This window comes from Euprymna scolopes, chromosome 35 (assembly GCF_053919585.1).
Source record: "Euprymna scolopes isolate OS-2025 chromosome 35, ASM5391958v1, whole genome shotgun sequence".
NCBI lineage: Eukaryota > Metazoa > Mollusca > Cephalopoda > Sepiida > Sepiolidae > Euprymna > Euprymna scolopes.
In genome coordinates, this window is record NC_136516.1 from 13,195,214 (window position 1) to 13,222,733 (window position 27,520).

Consider the following 27,520-nt stretch of genomic DNA (forward strand, 5'->3'; position numbering starts at 1 on the left):
TTCATATAGATCCACAGAATATTGTGATAAGTGTTTCAATGTGAACAGGTATGGCATAATAAATTATGGGGTTTATCTATTTTATTTTTACTTTCATCATATTTTGCTTTGGTTTTGATACCCCCAAATTCGAAGCTATCTCTTTACAACCCTTCCTTTTAATAACCTATCATACTTTCATAAATCAGAGTCCATTTTCTATAGGCTGTTTTTGAACCCAGTCAACGGCATGTACTTTTGCTAGTATATATATATATATATATATATATATATATATATATATATATATATATATATATATATATATATATATATATATATAGGGTGAATCACAGAAAAAGAATGTTTTTTAAGGAAAACAAAAGAGTACCTTCCTCACTCTCTATCCCTTACTCGAGGAAAGCAAAGAACGTTCTAAAAACATCCGATAATCCTGATAATCGAAACCGTTATTTTAATTTATCTATCATTAGTAAAGGCATTTTTTCCATGTCGTCGCTTAGCAACAATGATAGAACAACGGGCCGTGAAAATTCTACTGTGGGTAAGTTGATAACATGTTTTTGTTTGTTTGTTTTTGTTTTGTTTTTTTGTTTGTTTGTTTTTTGCAAGACGTGGTCTGTAGGTTCAAACTCCGCACGTAAATTTCTTAATTTCTTTTTTCATTAACTGCAAAGAATTTTATAAGATATGAAAATTTACGTGTTTTTATTTGTTTGTTTGTTTTTTGTTTTGTTTTTTTGCATGACGTGGTCTGTACGTTCAAACCCCGCACATAAATTTCTTAATGTTTTTTTTTTTTTCGTTAACTGGAAAGAAGTTTATATAAAATAATTTTATAAAAGAAACAGTAGGTTCTCTAGGGTGCAATGTAGAATTACATATATTTTGGACTAAGTTACTGCATGGAGGCATGTGAAGCTTCCTCCCGGTCGATTTCACGGATTTCGATGACAATAAATATATGGGAGTGTAAAATATTCATTCAATCCCGGGACAATGTCGGGTCTCCCTGCTAGTTATTTATAATTATAAGCCCGGAGTTTAACATAAACATTCCCAGGATCGAAAAGATGCACTTGAAGAAGGTCGGAGGTTACATCGTCTGAAATGTTGTGAAAATAAAAACTAATATGAGAATAGTAGTCCGATTGATCCAAATAATCCAACTTGAAAAATATTTCCGTGTTTCCCTGCGAAAATGTTTACTCCATCTAAACAATTCTGAAAGGAATTCAAGACAACGTTGACCTGCAGTATTCCCTCGCTATTCTCGAGTGGGGGGTGTTATTGAATGCAGTTTTAAAACGTCTACGTATGAGATTATATACGGTACTAAACACTTTCTAAAGACATTCTTACTCATTAAATAATTAATCTAATATATAAAAAGCTATATGTCTGTCTGTCCGTCTGTCTCCATATTTTCAAACTCTATCTCATCCGAAACTAAAAGTCGCTGAGTTGCGCTAGAGGCCTGAAATGATTGGATTTCTATGGACCGTTCTTTTATGGGTCTTTAGCTGGTTAAAATAGTTTTTAAGGGGTCAAAATTGAAAAGATCCTTATACATTTTGTACATTCGTCTTAGTTTATTTTTAATTTTCATTCGGTTCATATATGAGGCACGTTGGTACAGTGGTAACGTCACCAGCTTTGAATTGTTACAGTTTTCCTTTTGGTTTCGATTCTAGCTGATGGCATCCAAATACTTTTTTTTACTTTTAAAATCACGATTCTATAATACAGTAGAACTCCGGGATACGGTGGCCCTAGGATACGGTTTTTAAGGTTACAATGTGGAATACGATGTTCTCAGCCCCTGGTTACGTTATTTGCCCCGCCTTACGATGTTATCTGTAATGTTATTTGATTATATGCATGTGCATTTATATACTGTACTGTATTTTGTTACTAATTTTTTAATACCGTATCCCGGGGTTCTACTGTAATCTATATAATCATAAAACTCAAATGACCTTGTAACGATGTATGTAACCCACTTTCCGGTTTACGACATCCGGTTGCGCATGCGCGCATAACCTGCGCACTGAAATATTAACGTTATTATTTCGAAATTATTATTTAACATGGGAAGAGTGAGGTTTAAAATAACTTAAACGTAATACAGAAATGAACGATGTAAAAAAAAAAAGCAGACAGTATTAACAATTGTTTATTTGGATAATTTAAACGCGAAAAGAAAAACAAAAGAACAATTGGGACGCTGAAATATTAACGTTATTATTTCGAAATTATTATTTAACATGGGAAGAGTGGTGTTTAAAATAAACAAAAAACAAAAGAACAATTGGGACGCTGAAATATTAACGTTATTATTTCGAAATTATTATTTAACATGGGAAGAGTGGGGTTTAAAATAAACAAAAAACAAAAGAACAATTGGGACGCTGAAATATTAACGTTATTATTTCGAAATTATTATTTAACATGGGAAGAGTGGGGTTTAAAATAACTTAAACGTAATACAGAAATGAACGATGTAAAAAAAAAAAAGCAGATATATCAAAATTTAACTATAATAAGTATTATGGTATCTGTTCAGTGCACATTTACCTATAAGTATGGCCAACCACTTATAATTCAGTAACTGTAAATTTTTTATTTCCAAAATAATCAATTATAATAAACAGAACGACTCATAGAAATCTATCTATATTCTTTTTTCATTTTAATATACTTTCATAGAAATGTTTCTGTTATGTCAAAAAAAAAAAACTATTTTCTTTACGTCACAAGTGTCACGGTCATACATGAATTCCATAGCTAATATAACATACTGACCCAACGGGTCACGGGTAGTCTCGTATATACGAAATCTGGACAAATTAAAATATTATATTTAAGCATATTTTACGACCGGGCAAAGCCGGACACCTCTTCGCTAGTACAGTAATAATATGCAATTATTGCAAGTATATTTTAATTTTGTACTGTAACAATATTTTAACCAAAAAGAAACGTTAGTACAGGAGGACAATAACACTGCATAGCAGGTACTCCAAGGATGGAGTACTGTTGCCACATCTGGGAAGGAGCTGCTAGAAATGACTTATCCTGCCTTGACAGAGTTCAAAATAGACTTTGTAGTGTAGTAGGGGATGCCCTTTTCTCTTCCCTGCAACCTCTTTCTCTGTTGCTTTATTGTTATTTTCATGGCAAGTGCTCGTCTGAGCTCGAATCTACGGTTCTCCCCTCGCCAAACTTTCACAAGAAACACTCGTCTAGCTGAAAACACTATCACTAATTTCCCCCACTCTTTATCTGTACTTAAACCTAAACGTATATTCCATGAACAAAGTTTTTTTTTTCTTAGAACTGCACGCCTTTGAAACTGTCTTCCGTTTTCTTGCTTTCCAGCTGACTGCAATATGGTTGTCTTCAAGTCCAACGTAAACAAATTCTTAATGAGCCGTTCCACTTTAGTTAACAAATTTACCGAATTTCCAGTACTAACGATTACTATATTGTCCAATCGACTACTGTAAACTCTTTAACCTGTATCCTCGAGTAGTCTCTGGGTCTTGATAAGTGGTGATGCCTATGTAAAAAAAAAAAAAAAATAGCATAATTACCGATTTTGCATTATTGTAGCGTAAAGTTATTTTCTATGCGTACAACATAGAACTGACCGAACAAATTTAAAGGCAAACTTAGATAAATACAATACGCACAGTTCAGGTTGTAATAATAGAGTACAATTCTGTAATAATATGCAATTATGACGTTATGACGCTAGCTCGGTATACCGGCATACGATTGCGATAGAGTTAACAGCCTAACCCGCGAATATTCAGGGCCAGGACCGGAAAACCGTGAACAGGTGAGGATATAATGTAGTTTTATTTTTAAATAAAGAAAGTCAAATTTCATTGAGTATTCGAGAAGTGACTACCTTGCCTGCAATTTTGAAAAAATATCTCAAGAAAAAAAAAAATGGAGTAAAACTCGACAATACTTCATACTTACTAGATTTCTTGCTGGTGTACACATTCCATCAAAAATAATGGAAAGAATAAAAACCATGCTCCATCAGTGTTCCCACGAATCTCTCTCTCTCTCTCTCTCTCTCTCTCTCTCTCTCTCTCTTTATATATATATATATATATAAAGTGATCTTATCTGTTTGTCTGTCTGTATGAAAAACGGTCTCTACCAAATTACTCTGTCAATTTTTGGTTTACAGACTTGCAATTATGCATGTGATGTCACAGAGCTTAGGAACTGCTGAAGATTGCATACTGAACCCGCATTCATGGTTTTCGATGAGAGACCTCACCATATAAGTGACCTTATCTGTTTGTCTGTCTGTCTATATGAAGAACAGTCTCTACCAAATTACTCTGTCAATTTTTGGTCTACAGACTTTAAACTTGATAGATAGGGAATTTGGACATATGAAACAAATTCGATTTAGATTTTAGACGGTAAAAATATCTGCTAAAGGGTAAAAATTGATAAAATTGGAACTTGACAAGCGTAAGTCAACTAAAAGTGACTCTCTATGCATGTGCAAATGTACATTTATATGTTAAGTTAATGTCGGGTTATTTGTGAGTTTTGATATCCATCTGTTAGTGGCTCAAATGATAACAAATAAAGTTGGTGAACTACATGTTTTGGTTTCGATTCTAGCTGATGACATTCAAGTCATATTTTTTTTTTTTTTACTTTTGAAATCGTTACTATATATTAGGTACAATATAATAACCAACAGAGAATTAGCGCTATAATAATAAATATGAAATCTGCATGAATCAAAATATGTTTAAGTGTATTTTACGACAGGGCCAAACCAGGCGGTCACCATTATATATTGGGTACAATATAATAATCAGTAAAGAATTGCCTCTATAATAATGTTATAGCCCTGTTAAAGGATTACACAGAAAAACAGAACGCCAAAATAAAGTAACAACATATATTGCAAAGCATACAATCGGTGGGTTGTTCGTTGTAGCTGACGAACGACCTAGGTTGGTTGGTTCACCGGATATAGACCAACACCTTTACGGCCTAGTCTTTCGATATTTTTTGAGATTGGAATTATTTCGGTATTCTGAAAGTGATCCATCTGGCCAGAGATGTGTTAGCTTGGAAGTCAATTTTGAAAAGCCGTCCATTAGGTACAAGCATATAAAACGGACGTTAAACCAACAACGACGACGACGACGACGACGACGATACAGTACCAGTAGGAAGATGATGGTGGCTCAGTGGTTAACAATGCGCACTGACAACCTGAGTGTGCCAAGTTCAAACCCAGTTTGTTTCACAGAAACACTTTCATTTAGGAACGTTGGCAACCTTCACGCGGTCCATCCTGCACGTACCTGATATCCCTCTGGAAAGAATTCTTAAGAGAAAGATATCGAGGAAATAAATGCCAACATAATCGTCCCTCCCATTGTAATGTTATCGCTTGACGGAAGTTAATAAATTAGTAATAAGAACGACACAAGTCAGGATACGATGTGAAAACAGCCATGTTGGATATATCCTTTTGATTATTCTGTTACCGGAAGTCGAAGTGTGTGTGGGGGGGCGGAAGTACCTATATTTATCTTTATTTAGTGACTAGCAGGGCTACTCGGCGTCGCTCGGAACCGTATAAACAATGAGAAAATTAAAGTTGATTTTGAACGTATCTGTTATTCTTAGGATAGAGGAATGTTTAATGTCTATTTATCGTATGCTATTTCGAGCAAAAGAATATGTTATCTACTCTAGGACGGGTATTACACATGTATGAAAAAATTGTACCTTACCTAGGATAGGTAATTTACAGGATGTATATGAAATAATTTTACCTTCGCAAGAACGGGTAATGTACAATACATATTAAAAATAATTGTACCTACTTTCGGATGGGTAATTTAAATACGTATATGAAACAATTTAACATACTCTCAACAGGTATTTTACAACATATATGAAATTATATATTTATATTATTTTGTTTCCGGAAGTTGAAGTGGGGGTGGGACGGAAGTTCCTATATTTATCTTTATTTAGTGATGATGAGTCTAGGGGGAATAACTCATATTATGGCACCTATAATACTTGATATCCTTCCCGAAAGAATTCCAAATAGAAAGATACCGGAGAAACGAATACCAGAAAATCATCATCATGAATGATGCCCAACAACACGGCAATAACACTAGCATTACAACAGGGACTCATCTGAAAAGGAGACTCTGCTGGTTTGGTCACGTTCTGTAACTGCAACAAAATAACTGATCGTTTTTTTTTCCAGCATTCTTAGCAAAAGATTTGATATAAGTCTTCCATTTTAGATGTGCGAATGGAAGGAAATATTCGTGAGAAATTTCAAGTTCTTAGGTCTAATAGACTGAACGCCGTTAGCAGATGTATATCTCTCATATTAGTATACATGTACATAAAAATTGATAACGTTATAACACTTTTATTAACAACCGAATTTTCCCAGATTGCGCTAGTTAAATGCTATGTCAACACGATTTTTCATGTCCCAAATTTTTATTGCTGACGCGAAGGTCTGGTAGAAATTTCTTTATATATATATATATATATATATATATATATATATATATATATATATATATATATATATATATATATATGCCTCGAAAATTGTAAGCCTACGTCTGTAACGGATCTATTTCTCTGCCTCTCTGATGACCCAGAGGATATGTCTACCAATATTAAAGTACAGTATCAGGTCTTGCTCGACTCACACACGCAAAAAACGTGCTCGAAAACTTCATTTTTTTTTTCTTTCCGTCTTCCCGTACGAAAACAAACCAATAGAAAACATTTACTAATCTTTTATTTAATTTATTTATTTATTTTTCTAATTTTTTAAAATTTATTTTATTTATTTATTGATTTATTTATTTGTTTATTTATTTATTTATTTTTTCATTTATTTATTTTTACATTTCCCCGTTTATATAAATATTTTTTTAACAAGAAGTCAGAGAACTGTAGATTTTAAAATCTAGTATCTGTAGATTTAAAATTTAGGTGCTTCTGTATTATAATAACGAAAAAACTACTGAATTTCAAGGAAAGCAAATAGTAACGATCATGTCGCAAATAGTAACATATCCAAAAATTATGGAAAACGGTACAGTAAAAAAAAAAAACAGTTTCTAATAATTTGGATAGAGATTAAAAATTGTCCAACATTTTGAATTATGTTTGTCACGTGACGTAAGCAACAGAACTTAATTATCTCCCCTGTCAACTCCCTTTTTTATTAGTAAGCATTACATAGTGATTACGCTTCATTTCACAAATTTCTTTTTTCATTGATAATTATTTTTCTACATTATCGTTTTTCGTAATCTTTGGATATGTTACTATTTAATATCTGAATATTACGTAGGTACCATTTGATTCATTTGAAATTCAATATTTTTTCGTTATTATAATATAGAAGCTCCAAAATTTACGTGAGATTAGATGTTGCTTTGAACGGGCAATCTATTATTGACTGAATTAATCAACGTTTGTTTCCATATGATCCTTCTTTATATACATACTTTATTCACATAAAATACATACTAAAATATTCATCGCTGTCGGTAATGAGATATGTTTGCAAAAGAAAAAAGAAAAACCTTCTGCTTTAAATCTGTTTGTAAAATTTTGAGATGAGATGGGATATATATATATATATAAATATATATATATATAAATATATATATATATATATATATATATATATATATATATATATATATATATATATATATATAAAGGTGAACGTGTGTGTGTGTGTGTGTGTGTGTGTGTGTGTGTGTGTGTGTGTGTGTGTACATTTCCCTACGCAATAACTCTGACAATTTTTAGTCTACAGACTCGAAATTTGATATACAGGGTACGGAGATTTGGGAAAATCGATGTGATTGGGTTTCGGCCAGAAATTTCGCTGTTAAGGGATGAAAGTTCAACGATTTGACCTTTGAAAATTCTACCAAACTCCTCCGACACTTTTGGATCTAAACACTTGACATTTTAGATATCGGTTCCTTGGACATAGATCTAACTTAATAACTTGATTTGAGCCCAAAACAATAAATATTAAGGGGTCATAATAGGGGTCAAAGTTAAAAAAAATTACCGTTTTTTTTTAATCTTTTTTTACTCAGCATACACCTCCACGCCGGGCACCCATTGCTAGTATATATATATATATATATATATATATATATATATATATATATATATATATATATATATATATATATATATAAAGTGAACGTGTCTGTGTGTGGGTCTGTGTACATTTCCCTACGCAAAAACTTTGTCAATTTTTAGTCTACTGTCTAAAATTTAATATGCAGGGTACTGAGATTTGGGAAAATCTTTGTAATCGGTTTTCGGCCAGACATTTGGCTGTAAAAGGGCCAAAGTTCAACGATTTGACCTTTGAAAACTCTACCAAACTCCTCCGACAATTTTGAGTCTAAACACTTGAAATTTTATATATAGGTTCCTTGGACATGGATCTAACTTAATAACTTGATTTGAGCCCAAAACAATAAATGTTAAGGGGTCATAATAGGGGTCAAAGTTTTTAAACAATTGCCCTCTGTGGTCTCTAGCAAATTACTCAGACAATTTCTGGCCAAAGCATTTGAAATTTTACATAAAGTGTATTCAGAGATAGGGCAAGCTTTTTAATCGGTTTGGGTCGAAAATTTTTAGTTACCAATATATAAGTGTATGTATGTATGTTTGAAGGTCTGCCTAAAACTTTCGACAGAGGGGACGGATTTTTAAAAGATCAGTATCGTTTTGAAGTTCGACCTTTCATACGACAAATATCGAAAAATTGGCTAAAAACATCAATATCTTCCCCTTCAAGGCACTTTTCTACAGGGGGGGGGCGTTTTTTCGCTGATATTTTTGAAAGTCATCCCCTCCTTTCGATTGTCTAGCCTTAATTTAAACGTACGTTACTTCCGGTTTGGCGGTGGTCGTAACAGCAAAGACGTCAGGGTTTTTTTTCCCCCGTTTTTTTCCTCCTTCGCGGTACAGGTTCGAGCCTGCTTTCCTACTACCACTTTTTTTTTTTTGGTTAACATATACATTCAAACACCCGGGAAACGCCGAGCTGAAATGCTAGTATATATATACAGCTGCTGCTGTATATATATACACGCGCCATATGTGCTATGTTACAAAAGGAAGGGGGAAATGGGAAATATAAAAGAATGATACAATCATCTAATCATAAATAAATAGATATGATTACATATAAATATGCGGTGGGGGATATGGGGAAAAATATACAAAAAATATTGAAAATGCTAAAAAAAAATTTTAATTAGAAAATGAATAAAGAATATGTATATATATATATATATATATATATATATATATATATATATATATATACACAAAATATTTTGAAATATTCTAAATGTTTCATACTTAGTGTCACTCATTATCTATCTATCTATCTATCTATATATATATATATATATATATATATATATATATATATATATATATATATCCGCAGTTAAAAATAAATGTCTAACTAAAAGCGTAGTTTATCAGGCAACAATATTTGCGAAAGAAAACCCGAATAACAAGAAATATTACGTAGGCATGACTTCCTTAGATTTCAAAACCCAATACTATGACCACAAAAGTACCTTCAACAATAAAAAACGCTGTATAAAAACAACACTAGCGAATAAATACTGGGAACTCAAAGAAAGCGGACATTCGCCGGTAGTCGAATGGAAAATAATAAGACAAGCTACCACGTGTAGGCATCTAGACAACCCATGCAGATTATGCCTTCATGAAAAATTTGCTATCCTGTACTTTAAAGAACCCCAACATCTATTAAACTGCAGAAGAGAAATAGCAAATAACTGTGTTCACAAAATAAAATTTACTCTAGGATAGCGATACAAAATAGTTTTAAAACTAACAAAAACAACAGAAAATAAACAAATCAATAAATTAAATAAACATGAATATACATAAACGATCACACATATATGTATATATATATATATATATATATATATATATATATATATATGTATATATATGTGTATATATATGCATATATGTATGTACACATATATATATTTATATATAAACTAACAATAAAAAAAACCACTAACCTAGTTTTAAAACATATCCTTTGTCCGCTAAAATGCATGCCCATTGGCTGATAGGAAGGGGTCCGGTGGATACTAGAAAGCTGATTGGCTAACTAAATCCTCAATAGAAGAGGACCATATACAAACGATAAACAACCACAGAATTCGCGCATAAGCCTGAGGAATCCTAGAGTGGATGAAACGCCGAATATTTAGTGTAGCTTAATCTCCATATATATTTTATAAATTACTATATATATATATATATATATATATATATATATATATATATATATATATATATATATATATATATATCTGTAGACTGTTTTTGAACCCAGCCAATGACGGGTACTTCTGCTAGTATATATATATATATATATATATACTAGCAAAAGTACCCGTCATTTCAAAAACAGCCTACAGAAAATGGCCTGTGATTGATTAAAGTATGATAGGTTATGAAAAGGAGAGGGTTGTAAAGAGATAGGTTTTTATATTAAAAAATTTTACCCTAAGCAAAATATGATGAAAGTAAAGATAATTTTCGCGAAAATATATTTTATTATATCAACTTTGTTTCCATTCGTAGCCAAGGGTGACCAACAAAATTATGTTTTCTTACAAAGAGAAAATGTTATATATATAATAATATAAATATACAAGAAATAAATGTTACCATAGCCAATAAAATCCACTTTTATGGTAGAAAAGTTCATTGGTTTGTATTTTTAAGTAGTTTGTAGAAAAATTTTTTTTTTAATTCACGAACCGGTTTAAAAAAGAATCAAAATGACAGCGACTTTGAAATGGAGAGCCCCGTTTTCAATTTCAAGGAGGGGCACATAAGCATTCTGTGTTAACAATTTAAGAGAGTTCCGTCAACGTAAGGAATATTTATAAACATATTTTAATGTTTTCTGTTATTTTGTGCTTGAGGAATATTCGATTATGGCATGTGTAGTTTATATAAAAATTCATTAAAATAGTTATCGCCTCAAATTTCATTTTGATTTCAGTTCGCTGAAATTATTTCAAATAAAGGGCACTAAAAACTATTTCAAAACAAAAAAAAAACATTAACTGAACTTTTATTGACTATAGTAACATTTATTTCTTGTATATTTATTTTTTCGGGTAGTCGTTTGTTGGCTTTTCTGCTATACACTTTTACTAAATAATATCAACGAAATATCGAAAAACAAAGAAGCAAAAACAGTTTTGAAAAATAATGAAGTTTTACTTACTTTAGTAAAATAATCCGAAACAGCAAAATGGTATATTAAAAAAGTAAAGACGTAATTACTTTAGTTTTTTTTAAGCAAAGAATCGATATAAACATGAATAAGAAGAAAATGGCGCCCTTTTCAAGCAGAACAGCTTCGTTTCAGTTTTACAGTATTGAGCGGTGTAGTATTGTGCCATCGGATTCAGGGTTGTACTATTGTAATGTAAAGAACACACAGAAAGGGTTGTAATCAACTGAATTCCTTCTAGTATACTGACAAAAAAAGCTTAAACAGATATATAAATAAAAAAGTTATGCAAATGTTTTTAAAAAGACAAGTAATCACGTGAGCAGGATTTTTCCTTCTTTTGACACAACATCAAGTAACGTTCTTATTTTTTATTATTTATCTATTTTCGGAAGAGTTCCACGTGCAAGTGGAGGAAAAAAAAGTTATGCAAAAAAAAAAAGTTATGCAAAATTTATGTCGAGAATTGTCTAAAGTTCCGACTTTTTTTTTTTTTTTTTTTGGCTTTCACTTTAATAAGAACGTGAATTTATGAGGTGAATTTATTCGACACAATATGATTCAACTCAAAAAAATAAATAAAAGCTAACGTGAATTAAGATTAAAGTTAAGGTGCTAATATGGACCCTCACCCCTTTTAAAAAACCTTGTTAAACTTGTGACATATTTACATTCTATGGAGGTCAGGCGCAAACGAACACCCCATAATTTTATTATACCATATTTCTTCAAACTGAAACATAATTATGAAAGTATACTTACGCAAATAGATATGAAAAGTCTTTGTTAAAGTTTGTGCCATATTTCCATGGAGTACAGGCGCGAACACAGACCCCACAATTTTATTATACCATCCCTATTTAAATTAAAACGTACTTATCAAAGTATTCTTATATACATCTATATCAAAAACCCTTGCAAACGTTTTTTTTTATTTCCATACTTTGGGGACCAGGTGCGAACGCAAACTCCACAATTTTTATTAACCACCGTTCTGCCAGATCAAACATACCCATTCCTGATCCTCGATACATCTATCATTATATGCAATCAGATTTTAAAATAGTCAACCATATAGGAGCTTATTCGTGACCACACACACAGACACACACACACACACACACACACACACACACACACACACACACACAGACGTTCAGCTTTATATTATAAATATATATACAAAACCGATACAGATAATATCAGTAAAAATAAAAGTGTAGAAAGAAAAAATATATAAAAAACAAAAAAACAAAGATTAAAACGTAATATTATTAATTGGTTGGCTGTTTTGTTTTACTGCATATCAACCCTTTTCAGGTTATTTAATGCCGAATCTGGTAATTTTGAAGAACGATTTTTTAATATAATATATTTGTTTTTTAAGTCGTATTCTATTCAACCCGTAGTTGGGACCCTAACAGGTGCTACCACTCCGGGTCAGAGTGGACCTGGGAGCAATGGCAATTAAAGGGTTGCTCCACACTCCCTAAGGCCTGCAAGCTGGGCCCTCACCATCGGATATAGTTTAAGGTCATATCCAGGACCGTAATATTATTAAATAAAATTGTTCAATAATGCCAAAGTAAAAATGGATACGCAATGAAAATGATTGATAAAATATCCTGTTCCAATAATGGTCCAAAGTATTAGGTGAATAAGTCCAATTCTACGATATGAAATGTTATGAAATTATATAAATATATGATGACATATATTTATTGGATACTGGGTTAATCCAAAATTATAATATAATTAAAAAAAAAAAAAGAATTTGAAAAAAATACCGATCGTACAACGAATTATAGTCCAAGATATTTGGTGAATTAATCCATTCCTACATTATCATCCGTCATTAGATTCTACATACAAAGGATGAAGAAATTCCATATGTTGTTCGATATTGAATACACCCAAATTTATAACAAAGATTAATCCTGCAAAATGAACGGGAAAAAATCAGATGATTTAAAAAATCATCAGATAATTGGGCCTCGCATTAGTAATGGGGGCGATATGCGAACAAGCCGTAGAGAGGAAGGCCTCAAAACGATGCATATTCTCTCCTAATGATCCGATATTATATGTAAGACGATATAACATACCCCAAGTAACAAAAGCACGATTATATACAAGTCTACGAATGAATAAACTTAGAAATGAAATTAAATACACCAGGAAAAAAATGATAAACAGAATTATATACACGTCCATGAGAAAATAAACTAAGAAGATGAAAGCCCTGAAACGGCCCATTTTCTCTCCTGATATTAACTAGAACCCGAAATGGATTACTTCACAAGTGAAAACAGTTGAAAAACATAATTATATACAAACCTACAAGGTAAACTGTTTCTTTCAAAACACATCTTCTGTTGTTCGCTTGCTTTATGACGAGTTTCTGTTACTGTTCTGATAGTCACCACTTATCAAGGCATGGAAGCCACTCGAGGATAAGGGTTATTGCGTGTACATCAATGGGATAGTATCATAGTAATCGTTAGTATTGGTGATTTGATAAAGTGTCTTACTTAAGGGGGCGGTTTATCAGGAATTTGTTTATGTTGGACTTGAAGACACCCAAGTTGTAGTCAGGTGGGAAACAGGCAAATGGAAGAGCGTTCCACAGGCGTGCACTTCTAAGAAAGAAGCTTTGTTCATGGAATCTACGTTTTGATTTCGGCACAAATAAAGAATGGGGAAAATTATTGACAGTGGTTTCAGCTAGACGGGTGTTTTTCGTGAAAGATTGGCGATGGGGGACCAGAGAATGGAGCTCAGACGAGCACTTGCCATGGAAATAACGATAAAAGAAGCTTTGTTCATGGAATCTACGTTTTCATTTCGGCACAGATAAAGAATGGGGAAAATTATTGACAGTGGTTTCAGCTAGACGGGTGTTTTTCGTGAAAGATTGGCGATGGGGGACCAGAGAATGGAGCTCAGACGAGCACTTGCCATGGAAATAACGATAAAAGAAGCTTTGTTCATGGAATCTACGTTTTGATTTCGGCACAGATAAAGAATGGGGAAAATTATTGATAGTGGTTTCAGCTAGACGGGTGTTTTTCATGAAAGATTGGCGAGGGGGGACCAGAGATTGGAGCTCAGACGAGCACTTGCCATGGAAATAACGATAAAACAAAGACAAGCTCACAATGTCTCTTCTGTGGGAGAGAGGAATTAAAATGTGATACAAAGGAGGGGGATTCAATGACTTTGTTTGATTAAAATCCAAGATGGCGTAATTGAAAAATATAAAGGTAACTGCAGCTTCTCTTCCAAATTTCGGATTCTTACAATGTTGTATCACATTTTAATTCCTTTTGTTGGATTGGTTGTTGCTATTTCTTCTGATGAGTTAAGGGCATAATAAATTCACCGACTGATATAATAATTACGTGATTGTTTGTGCACTACGAAACAGATACTGTCAAGAACTGCATAAATCAATTGATGTAAAGGAATAAAATACAGAATTGTTGACATCATGTACTTTGGAATATAAACTTTTGTTATTTATTATATATATTGCTCTGTATTCACATTGAGCTTCTTATATAAGGATTGATATATAACAAGTAAAAAGATATTCCTACAGATATATATATATATATATATATATATATATATATATATATATATATATATATATATATATATATATACATATATATATATATACATATATATAATGGGGTTAGAACAGTAGTCTACAGAGCAGAGTGTATTTATGTGATAATAAAATCACTAATTTAATTAAAATACAAGAAAAGAACAGTGCTTGTTGTAATTCAGATATATAATAAGCTCGATAGGCAAATATCCTAGAGCTACTTTAATATTTAGTAAGGGGATTGATAATTTATAATTCAAATTATTATTAAAAATTAAAAATCTGTTTCATAAGGAGGAACACAACAAAGCCAATAAATTGTACGATCGTTTAAGAAACGATGTTTTTATTGCAATACACATTATGTCATGGACAATAATTTTAACATATAGTTTTTTTTTAAACAAAGTCTCCTCATCAGCAAAAATATTGGGTGTTTTTTTATAAAAGACACCATAAATAAACCTAACATTTTTTTCAGTAAGGCAGACGTATCTGGAAAATATTAAAATACAAAGAAAAATAGTTACTTATTGATGTTCATAAACAAAGTAAGATGGGTTGAGAATAAAAATTAGAATAAAATTATAAAGCTGAATTTAGTTTAAATATAAGGTTATAATAATATGTTTTTAAGAAAATTTAACAAATATATATATATATATATATATATATATATATACTTTCTTTCCTTTTGAAAATCGTAATTATTGCAAAAGACTCCATTTGGATGTTAGATGTAACTTATAAATGCTGGAAATGTTGAATGTTTATTTATTTATTTATTTTTATTTGTTTATTTTCTATTGTTATTGTTAGTTTTACAATTATTTTGTATCTTTATCCTAGAGTAAATTTTATCCCGTGAACACAGTTGTTAGCTATCTCTCTACTACAGTTTAATAGATGTTGGGGTTCTTTAAAGTATAAGATAGCAAATTTTTCATGAAGGCATAATCTACATGCATCGTCTAGGTCTCAACATGTGTTTGCTTGTCTTACTATTTTCCATTCGACTACTGGCAAACGTCCGCTTTCCTTGAGTTCCCAGTATTTGTTTGCTAGCGTTGTTTTCATATGGTGTTTTTTTATTATTGAATGTACTTTTGTGGTCATAATATCGAGTTTTGAAATCTAATGAAGTCATACCTACGTGATATTTCTTGTTATCCGGGTTTTCTTTCGCAAATATTGTGGCCTGGTAAATTATGCTTTTGGTTAGACATTTATTTTTAAATAGGCAAAGTGTGCGGTATCTACCGTTGCATATATCTTGTTCGTTATTAGTAGTTTTATTCTTATTTCTAGTATGGTTGTTGTTCTCTGGAGTTGGTTTATTAATTATTATTATTATTATTATTATTATTATTATTATTATTATTATTATTTCTACTAGTTACATATATATCTTTTGTGTTAGTTTTATTTTTGTCATGGTGTCCACTTTTTTATTGTTTATTTTGTTGTTGTTTCCATTGCTTTTATTTAATATTTTGTTACTATGTGCTTTAATTATCATCTCTAAATTTTCGCAGCAGGTGTATGATAACTTTAGGGTATTTTTATTGAAAATTTTGTGTAAGGGCATATAGATGCATATATACATGTATGTAGATACACACACACACAACACACAAATATATATATATATATTATATATAGATACATATATGAATATATGTATGTAGATACATATACATATGTGTGTATATATATATGTGTAGATATATATGTATATATATACATACATATATATGTAGATACCTATATATATGTAGATACATATATATATATATATATATGTAGATACATATATATATATATGTACATACATATATATATACATATATATATATGTATATACATATATATATATATATATATATGCAGATACATATATATATATATGTAGGTACATATATATATATACATATATATATATATAGATACATATATATAGATAGATGCATATATATAGATAGATACATATATATATATGTAGATACATCTATATATATGTAGATACATATATATATATGTGTATATATAGATAGATACACATATATATCTATATATAAATACATATATATATATATGTATATGTATATGTATATATATGTGTATATATATATGTGTGTATATATATGTATATATATGTATATATATATGTGTATATATATACATATATATATGCATATATATATATATGCATATATATATGTATATATATATGTATATATATGTATATATATGTATATATGTGTATGTATATATATGTATATATATATATATATATATATATATATATATATATATATATATATATATATATATTAGTGTTGGGGCTTTTCAACACAATCACGTTGACACACCGGTTCTCGTCAGTTAAGCAACGTTGAGCTTTGTCAGTACCAGATGGGTGACCATTTGGGAAGGTTAGGCGCCGTATGTACTACGCAGAGTCGTAGAAACATCCAGGTGTGTATCTGGAGGCGCATTAATTCACTAGGAGCGATGCACTCCTAGTCTTAGTTAAGACATTTATCTAGGAGAAGGAAACTCTGATGTAAAAAAATTGCGATCTACTGTGTACTCTGTCATTTGCATTTGGTAATAAACAATTGAAATTTTAGATATAGATTCTTGGACATGGATCTAACTTAATAACTTGATTTGAGCCCAAAACAATAAATGTTAAGGGGACATAATAGGAGTCAAAGTTTTTAAAAAGTTGACCTCTTCGGTCTCTAGCAAATTAATCAGACAATTTCTGGTCTAAACATTTGAAATTTTACATAAAGGGTATTCAGAGATAGGGCAAGCTTTTTAATCGGTTTGAGTCGAAAATTTGAGCTTTCAATATATAAATGTATGTGTTATGTATGTTTGCATGTCTGCCTAAAACTTTCGACAGAAGCGACGGATTTTCACAAGATCAGTATCGTTTTGAAGCTCGACCCTTCAGACGACAAGTACCGAAAAATTGGCTAAAAACATTAATTTCTTCACCCTCAACTGAGCACTTTTCTACATGGAGGGGTTGCTTTTTTTCGCCAATATTTTCGAAAGTCTTCCTCTCTTTTCGATTGTCTAGCCTTAATTTAAATCTACATCACTTCCGGTTTGGCGGTGGTCGTAACAGCAATGACGTCACGTCCACCCCCCCCCCCGTTCTTATCCTCCTTAGATGTATGGGTTCGAGCCTGCCTTCCTACTACCACTTTCACAACTTTTCAATATAAATAGACAGGTAAGGGTAAGTGCTTGTAGCTGGGATTGAAACCTGATCGATTTTTTTGACAGTCTGAGCTTCTCTTCCTGGCACAATCATCGTAAGACACGGGGAGTGGAAATCTTACACTTTATCATATAAACCAATATCAGCTCCCGACAATGCTCCATTTGTCTTCTTAGTTTTTATTTGTTTTTACGTGTGACTTCGTCGACATGCATGTAGTTCTATAGTTTTGTGCTGAAAGCTGTGAAAAGCATTGCCGTACAAGAATGAAACTTAAACCGGAATATCTTTGGTGTCTCTTCATATTCATCTCTTCATCTTCTTCATCTTCTTCATCTACTTCTCATGCACGCTGTTGGCCTTATAGAATTGCTAATGTACATTCCAGGAATGGTCTAAGAGGGGGAATGAATGAAGAAGGGTGTGGTAAGGCATAAATACATCTATTTGTGATATATATATATATATATATATATATATATATATATATATATATATATATATATATAGTTAAAAGGTATTCAAGAGTGATAGCTAATGAATTTAACAAGGTTATTAAGAGTGCTCAATAAAAGAAGAACAAGATATAAAGAAAGTTACAAGGTCGCGACGCTGGAGGTACTAATACTTAGGACTTATGGTCGGTTTATATATATATATATATATATATATATATATATATATATATATATATACGGCTAAATAGTTAATAAAACATGTTAAAAAACACTTTTAAAAAGAGATTAAAAAAAAACATATTTAATCTGAAAAGGAAACACTTAATAAGTGGATAGTCCTTAATCCGCGGAGATTCGAAGAAATACTTTCCTTATTTATTTTATTATATATATATATATATATATATATATATATATATACACAGGGTGTCCCAATAAAATGTCTGAACTCCAATCCCTGGTCCCCCCTCGCCAATCTTTCACGAAAAACACCCGTCTAGCTGAATCCACTGTGAAAAATTTCCCCCACTCTATATCTGTGCCTAAATCAAAACGCGGATTTCATGAACAAAGCTTCTTTCTTAGAACTGCACGCCTGTGGAACTCTGTTCCGTCTGCCTGCTTCCCTCCGGACTACAACTTGGATGTCTTCAAGTCTAATGTTAACAAATTCCTAATGAACCGCCCCCTTAAGTAAACACTTCATCAAATCTCCTCACTAACGTAATGTACTTGCAATAACCCTTATCCCTGAGTGGCTTCCAGGCCTTGATAAGTGGTGATCACTGTGTAAAAAAAAAAAAAAAAATACACTCTTTACATGAACATAAAACCAACTACATTTATTATAAGAAAGAAAAGTTTAATACATCAAAATACTGTGAACAAAGATAAAAACCAAATTATCGAAAGTGTTCAAATTGTTGGCCATTGTGGCCCATGAACAGCTAACAACGCTCACTGATTGAATCAAAAACGTTCCTAATCAGTCCAATTGGTATATTGAATCATCTTCTCTCAATGGTTGCTTTTAACTCATTCATTGTAGCTCGTTTTGTGGTGTGAACCCTCAATCCCCCACCCACCCCAAAATAGAGAAAAATCCATGGGGAGAGGGTCAAATCTTGTGAGCATGGACACTACTCGATACTTCCTCTTCATCCTACCTATCTGTTTCGCAGATGACTATCAATATATGCTCTTACGTTATGATGATAGCGGGGAAGTGCTCCATTCTGCTGGCAGTGACATTCTGTATTCGTAAACATCTCTTGGGAAGGTGTCATAGCGTATTAATGTAGCAAGTTCAAATAATTTAAAGAGTGTATGCATTTAATTGGGACACCCTATATATTAGTGGCCTGGCAAGACCACAGGAGAGACAACAAAAGCAGCAAAACTAAAGCTGCTCTGCTAACATAAAAAAAAACACTAACCTAGATTTAAAACAGATCAAGAAACTAAATATCCAGGCTAAATAGAGCACACACAAAGGAACAGCTCAACCAGAGGTCAAATAGGCCTTTGTCCGATAAGTGCATGCTCATTGGCTGATAGAAAGGGCGTGGTGGATACTAGAAAGCTGATTGGTTAACTAAAATCTCAATAGAAGATGCTTATATAAAAATGACAAACAACCACAAAATTCGCGCATAAGCCTGAAGAGTCCTTGAGTTGATGAAACGCAGAATATTCACTGTAGCTTAATCGGCATATATATTTTATAACTTACTAACTAGCTCTACCTACGTATTGAGCACTTTTGAAGTAAATACTTAAAGTTTACGTATAAATTTATACTTTCGTATATTAATATTATGTGAGTAAATTAAGTAGTTATATATATATATATATATATATATATATATATATATATATATATATATATATATATACAGATACATACATATATACAGCTTAATGTGTAAGAGGAAAAGCTCAATTCAACAAAAGGAGAATTATCCGGATAATGCCAGGCTCAACAATTATTATTGGAGCAAGAGTATGAAATGGAGACACAAAACTATATATTGGTAGATATAGAATGGATCATTTCTTGAAGAATGGAATACAGGCAAAATTAATAATAATAATAATGATGAAAATACTGTTAATAATAATTATTAGGGGTAGGGGTGCGTAAAAGAAAGGGATACAGACAAGGGGGGGGTCAGAGTAGCAGGTAATGGGGTTGAAGAGTGAGTGGTAAGTGGTCCCGTAAAAAATAAAGTAAAATAAAGAATATATATATATATATATATATATATATATATATATATATATATATATATATATATATATATATATATATATATATATATATACACGCATATGCACTTACATATATCCATAGATAAAAAAAAAATTAGATGTAGAATAAGCCGGGAAAGCGTAAGAGTTCGGTGAACAAAAAGCCCTTGGGTTTAAATTAAATTAAAGGATTGCTTCACTGGGAACGATAGTTTCAAGAGTCCACCTTAAAACTTTAAATTTCTTGAAGTTCTATTATAAAGGCCATCAAATTTATGTATTTATGAACAAGCAAGGCCTAAAAATTTGAATACATACTTTCTTTATTATTACTATTATTATTATAATTTTCATTATTATTATTATTATTATCTTTCGTAATATTATAATTACCCTACTATTATTTGGTATATTTTTACCACTTTCATGAGTAGTAATGATTTCCTTACTCCTCCACTTTGACCTCTATATGTATACTTAACCTTTTGCATCAAGTTAAACGCACTCATAGTCATAGCCATCCTAATCTCCGAGGTCCTGGATATGACCTTAAACTATATCCGATGGTGAGGCCCCAGCTTGCAGGCCTTAGGGAGTGTGGAGCCACCCTTTAATTGCCATTGCTCCCAGGTCCACTCTGCCCTGGAGTGGTAGTACCTGTTAGGGTCCCAACTATGGGTTAAATAGAATACTACTTAAAAAACAATTATACTATATTAAAAAATCGTTCTTCAAAATCACCAGATTCGGCATTAAATAACCCGAAAAGGGTTGATATGCCGTAAAACAAAACAACCAACCAACCTAATCTCCGACCGCTCACTTATAATCATACTCACTATATCATAACAGAAGAAACTTATAAATATATTGTCGCATATTACCTTTCAGTTTTACAACCTTGCATAACTCCCCCACCCCCAAATTATAAGCGATTTTATAGCCGCCATTCGCCGTTTAGGTGGCACCAATCAAAATTACCACTCCATAGAAAATAGACACCCACAAACCGTTAAAATAAATTACCACGCAGCAACAATACACCCCCAATTTAACCCTAATATATATATACTCCTTAATCTCAAAACTATGTTAAAGACCATATACAATCTTATATATCATCTCTATATAAATAAAATGAACTCATTTTTTCCCCTGCTAGTACTATATATAACAAAAAAATATAAATGTTTATATCTCTTCTGTATTTATTTCTTGCGTGTTGACGTGTAGGAATACAAAAATCTTTTGAAAAAACAAAAATGTTTCCTTCAAAAGCACGTAATTTTTTACCGATCCTTCGTGTGAATGATAGAAAACATGAGTGTACGGGCAGTGTTAGCAGCAGAAGAGGCACGGTATAGCCATTAAGGTAAAGATCTATCTTGGAATGGTCAGCAACTTGTGTGGCCTCTATTCAAAACTAAGTCTTTCATAAAACTTTGAATTGGCCACCCACGCATCCCACGAACATACTCGTATATGTGAACATACATGTATATACACTCGCGCACTACCACACATGCTTCTACAAATATCCGTACATACACAGGATATGTGCACCAACGTTTATGGACGTGTTTACATATACAGCTGGAGATTGATGAGCAGATGTGGATGATAAGCTAAGTGGGTGCGAAGTAGAATGTATTTTCCAAGACCTTGGACTTATACATTTATTGTGGGTCTAGGTTGTCTGGATTGTCTGCACGTACGCACCCACCTACACACACTCACACACGAACGCACACACACACACACACACACGCACGCACGCACACACGTTTATTTATTTTTTTAAAAACGCTACTATAGATTTCGTTAATTGATAATTACAAACATATAATGTTGGAAAAAATAAATAAAATAACTAAATAAACGGAGAATATTCTTTTGATCATCATTTACTTATTTTTTTATTCTTGTTCAAACATATTCAAATTTATTAAAGTTTCGGATTGTTCTTTTTCTTTCGTCTCCCACACTCATACATACTCCTATATGCACATACATACATACATGCATACATACATACATACATACATACATACATACATACATACATACATACACACAGTAAGTGCCAGGTATAGGGTGAAAGCATTGTTTTTAAATTAGAAGCCATCACAAACATTGGAAGCTCGATATGCCCGTTAAGGAAATCAGAGGTTAATAACGTTTAATGTTGGAAATGAAACTGAAAGATGTATAGCAATGCTTAAACGAGGAGTTGAATAATAGTAAAAACAACAACAACAATAACAATAACAATAATAATAATAATAATACATACATACATACATACATATATATGTACATATATATATATATATATATATATATATATATATATATATATATACATACATTAGTGATAATCATCATATTATTACGCTTGTCGCTCCGCCCGTTATCATGCTGTGCATCCCTAAAAAAGGAAAGTGGAATATTCCAAAAAGTGGAATATTCCAAATAAACTTTGTCAACCTAAAAATTAAAAAAAAAAAAAAAAAAAATTAGTGTCGCTGTTGAGGCAAAGCTAATAAAAATGATCTGTCTTTCTTGGCCTTTTGGCTAAGATCAAAGTGTAGTATCTGTTCTTCAGGTGCTACATTTCAATTTCTTCTCTCTCAGTGGAAGAGAAATCTTTTACGACTAAGACAATTTTTTCTCCACGTTAAAAAAACGACCCTGGTGTCTAAATCTGTCCCGTGGGTAGGCAAGTTTTAATATTAAAAAAGTAACCGGAAAAAGTTATTTCTGATTTAATTACAAAATGCCCTGGAAGTGTTACTCCTGATTAATTATAAAATGCCCGGGAAAATGTCCGTTCTGATTATTATTTTTTATTTACTTGCCTCCCCACAAGGGCGGAATTGGACATGAGGTCGGTTAAAAATTTAGGGGGAAGCCAGCTCCCCAAAAGGCTCTCTGGTCAATAACAAAATAAGAATTGTATCAGTAATGAAGGATTTCTCCTCCATTAACCAGGACCAAAAAATGGGGAGGAGGGGATTTAAGTCACTGGAATGCTGAAACTGATAGTACACTCAGACCTTCATGTTGAAGCAATGGTTACCTAATTCCTAACCGTGTTAATGTTTTTATATATTTCAAAAAGCTGCTGAAACAGTTTATGATTTAAACATTACTTTATTTCAAGTATATTTTAAGCAGTAGGTTACGGGATATGAAGTCAGTCCTGGAAATTACTCAAACCGTTTACGATTTAAACATTACTTTATTTCATGTATATTTTTAACAGTGGGGTAGGGGATATTAAATCAGTCCCGGAAATGACTGAAACAGTTTATTATTTAGACATCACATTATTTCATGTATATGTTTAGCAGTGGGTTTGGGATGTAAAGTCGGTCCCGGAAATGACTGAAACAGTTTACTATTTAGACATTACATTATTTCATGTATATTTTTAGCAGTGGTTTGGGATATAAAGTCGATCCCGGAAATGGCTGAAACAGTTTACTATTTAGACATTACATTATTTCATGTATATTTTTAGCAGTGGGTTTGGGATATAAAGTCAGTCCCGGAAATGGCTGAAACACTTTACTATTTAGACATTACATGATTTCATGTATATTTTTAGCAGTGGGTTGGGGACATAAAGTCGGTCCCGGAAATGTCTGAAACAGTTTACGATTAAAACATTACATTATTTCATGTATATTTTTAGCAGTGGTTTGGGATATAAAGTCGATCCCGGAAATGGCTGAAACAGTTTACTATTTAGACATTACATTATTTCATGTATATTTTTAGCAGTGGGTTTGAGATATAAAGTCGATCCCGGAAATGGCTGAAACAGTTTACTATTTAGACATTACATTATTTCATGTATATTTTTAGCAGTGCGTTTGGAATATAAAGTCGGTCCCGGAAATGACTGAAACACTTTACTATTTAGACATTACATTATTTCATGTATATTTTAAGCAGTGGGTTTGGAATATAAAGTCAGTCCCAGAAATGACTGAAACAGTTTACTATTTAGACATTACATTATTTCATATATATTTCTACCAGTGGATTTGGGATATAAAGTTGGTCCCGGAAATGACTGAAACAGTTTACTATTTAGACATTACATTATTTCATGTATATTTTTAGCAGTGGGTTTGGGATATAAAGTCGATCCCGGAAATGGCTGAAACAGTTTACTATTTAGACATTACATGATTTCATGTATATTTTTAGCAGTGGGTTGAGGATATAAAGTCGGTCACGGAATTGGCTGAAACAGTTTACTATTTAGACATTATATTATTTCATGTATATTTTTAGCAATGGGTTTGTGATGTAAAGTCGGTCCCGGAAATGACTGAAACAGTTTACTATTTAGACATTACATTATTTTAGTTATATTTTCAACAATGGGGTGGCGGACATGAAGTCAGCCCAGGGATTAAATGAGATGTGCAAATATATGCTATCAGAAAGCGTCGTCCAGTATTGAATGGGATAGGTGGAAAACATATAGTATCAAAATACCCAGCGTTGCCCTGGATCGAATGAGATAGGTTAACGATATATATTAGCAGAATATACGGCGCACCTGGGATTGGATAAGATAGGTGAAACATATATACTTTGAGAATACCCAGAATTTATTTATTTGTTTGTAATGAAATAATCAGCCCAGTCAATATATCGAAGTTATTATTTAATAAGGGGGGGGGGGGCGACATAGTGGGTTAAAGTTATGAAAATTACTGTCGAAATTAGTAACATATCCAAGAATTATGAAAAATGATGAAATGTGAGTTACTTGATTGGTGTGTTTGTAATGATATAATAAACCCAGACAATATACCAAATATGTTATATAAGTAGGAGGGAGAGGCATAATGTGGGTTTTTAATTATAAAATTATTGTCGAAATTAGTAACATATCCAGGATTATGGACAAAGATTAAATGTGAGTTAATCGATTGCGTGTTTATAATAAAATAATCAGCCCAGGAAATATATCAAAGTAATTATGTAAGTAAGAGAGGGCGACAAGGATGGTTTAAATTATGAAAAATAAATGTCAAAATTAGTAACATATCAAGAATTATGAAAAATGATATGTTATTTAATGCATTGGTGTGTTTGCAATGAAATAATCAGACCAGACAATATATCAAAGTTATTATTTTAGTAAGTGGGGCGATGGTGTGGGTTAAAATGATGAAAAATGATTGTCGACATAAGTAACATATCCAAGAATTATGAAAAATGACAAAATGTGAGTTAATTGATTGGTGTGTTTGAAATGAAATAATCATCCCAGATAATATATCAAAGTTATTATGTTTGTAGTGGGTGGTTGATAATGTGGGTTAAAAATATTAAAAATAATTGTCGAAATGTATAACATATCAAAGAATTAAGAAAAATAATGAAGTGTGAGTAAATTGATAGTTATGATTTTTATGAAATAATCAGCCCAGAAAATATATCAAAGTAATTTTTTAGTAAGAGAGGGGGACGAGGATGGTTTAAATTATAAAAAATTATTGTCGAAATTAGTAACATATTAGAATTACGAAAAAATGATGAAATATTAATTAATTGATTGGTGTGTTTGTAAGGAAATAATCAGCCTAGAAATATATCAAAGTTATTATTTAGTAAAGAGGGAAGGGCGAAAATGTGGGTTAAAATTATGAAAAATGATTGTCGAAATAAGTAACATATCCAAGAATTATGAAATATGATTAAATGTTATTTCATGCATTAGTGTGTTTGTAATAAAATAATAAGCCCAGACAATATTTCAAAGTTATTATTTTATTAAGAGAGGGCGATAATGTGGGTATAAATTATGAAAAATGATTGTCGAAATTAGTAACATACCCGAGAATTATGAAAAATGATGAAATGGAGGTTAATTGATTAGTGTGTGTGTAATGAAATAATCAGCCCAGCAAATGTATCAAAGTTATTATTTTAGTAAGGTTGGGCGACGATGTTGGTTTAAATTATAAAAAAATATTGTCGAAATTAGTAACATATCCAAGAATTACGAAAAATTATGAAATGTGAGTTGATTGATGTATGTGTTTTTAATGAAATAATCAGCCTAGAAAATATATCAAAATTATTATTTTAGTAAGGTGTGCGACATGGCGAGTTTAAATGATGAAGAATTATTGTCAAAATTAGTACTATATCCAAGAATTATTAAAAATGATTAAATGTGAGTTAATTAATAGTTGTGTTTTTTATAAAATAATCAGCCGATACAATGTATCAAATTTATTATTTTAGTAAAGGGAGAGGCAATAATGTGGGTTGAAATTATGCAAAATTATTGTTGAACATTGTAACATATTCAATGATTATGAAAAATGATAAAATGTGAGTTAATTGACCGGTGTGTTTGTAATGAAATAATCAGACCAGGAAATATATCAAAGTTATTATTTTAGTAAGGGGGCAGTACAGTTTTAATTAAAAAAAAGTAGAATAATATGATTGTGCCTTCATTCATGCTGAATAGAACGCTCACAGCATGTCCAGCAACAATATATTGCATAGGAAAAATGCTGTGGAAT

The 27,520-nt window shown here is 31.6% G+C and overlaps 1 pseudogene; it reads left to right on the top strand.

Moving 5' to 3' along the window:
* Positions 1–23,510: 23,510 nt before the first annotated feature.
* On the top strand, positions 23,511–23,626 carry LOC145260038 (U2 spliceosomal RNA; annotated as a pseudogene).
* Positions 23,627–27,520: the final 3,894 nt, after the last annotated feature.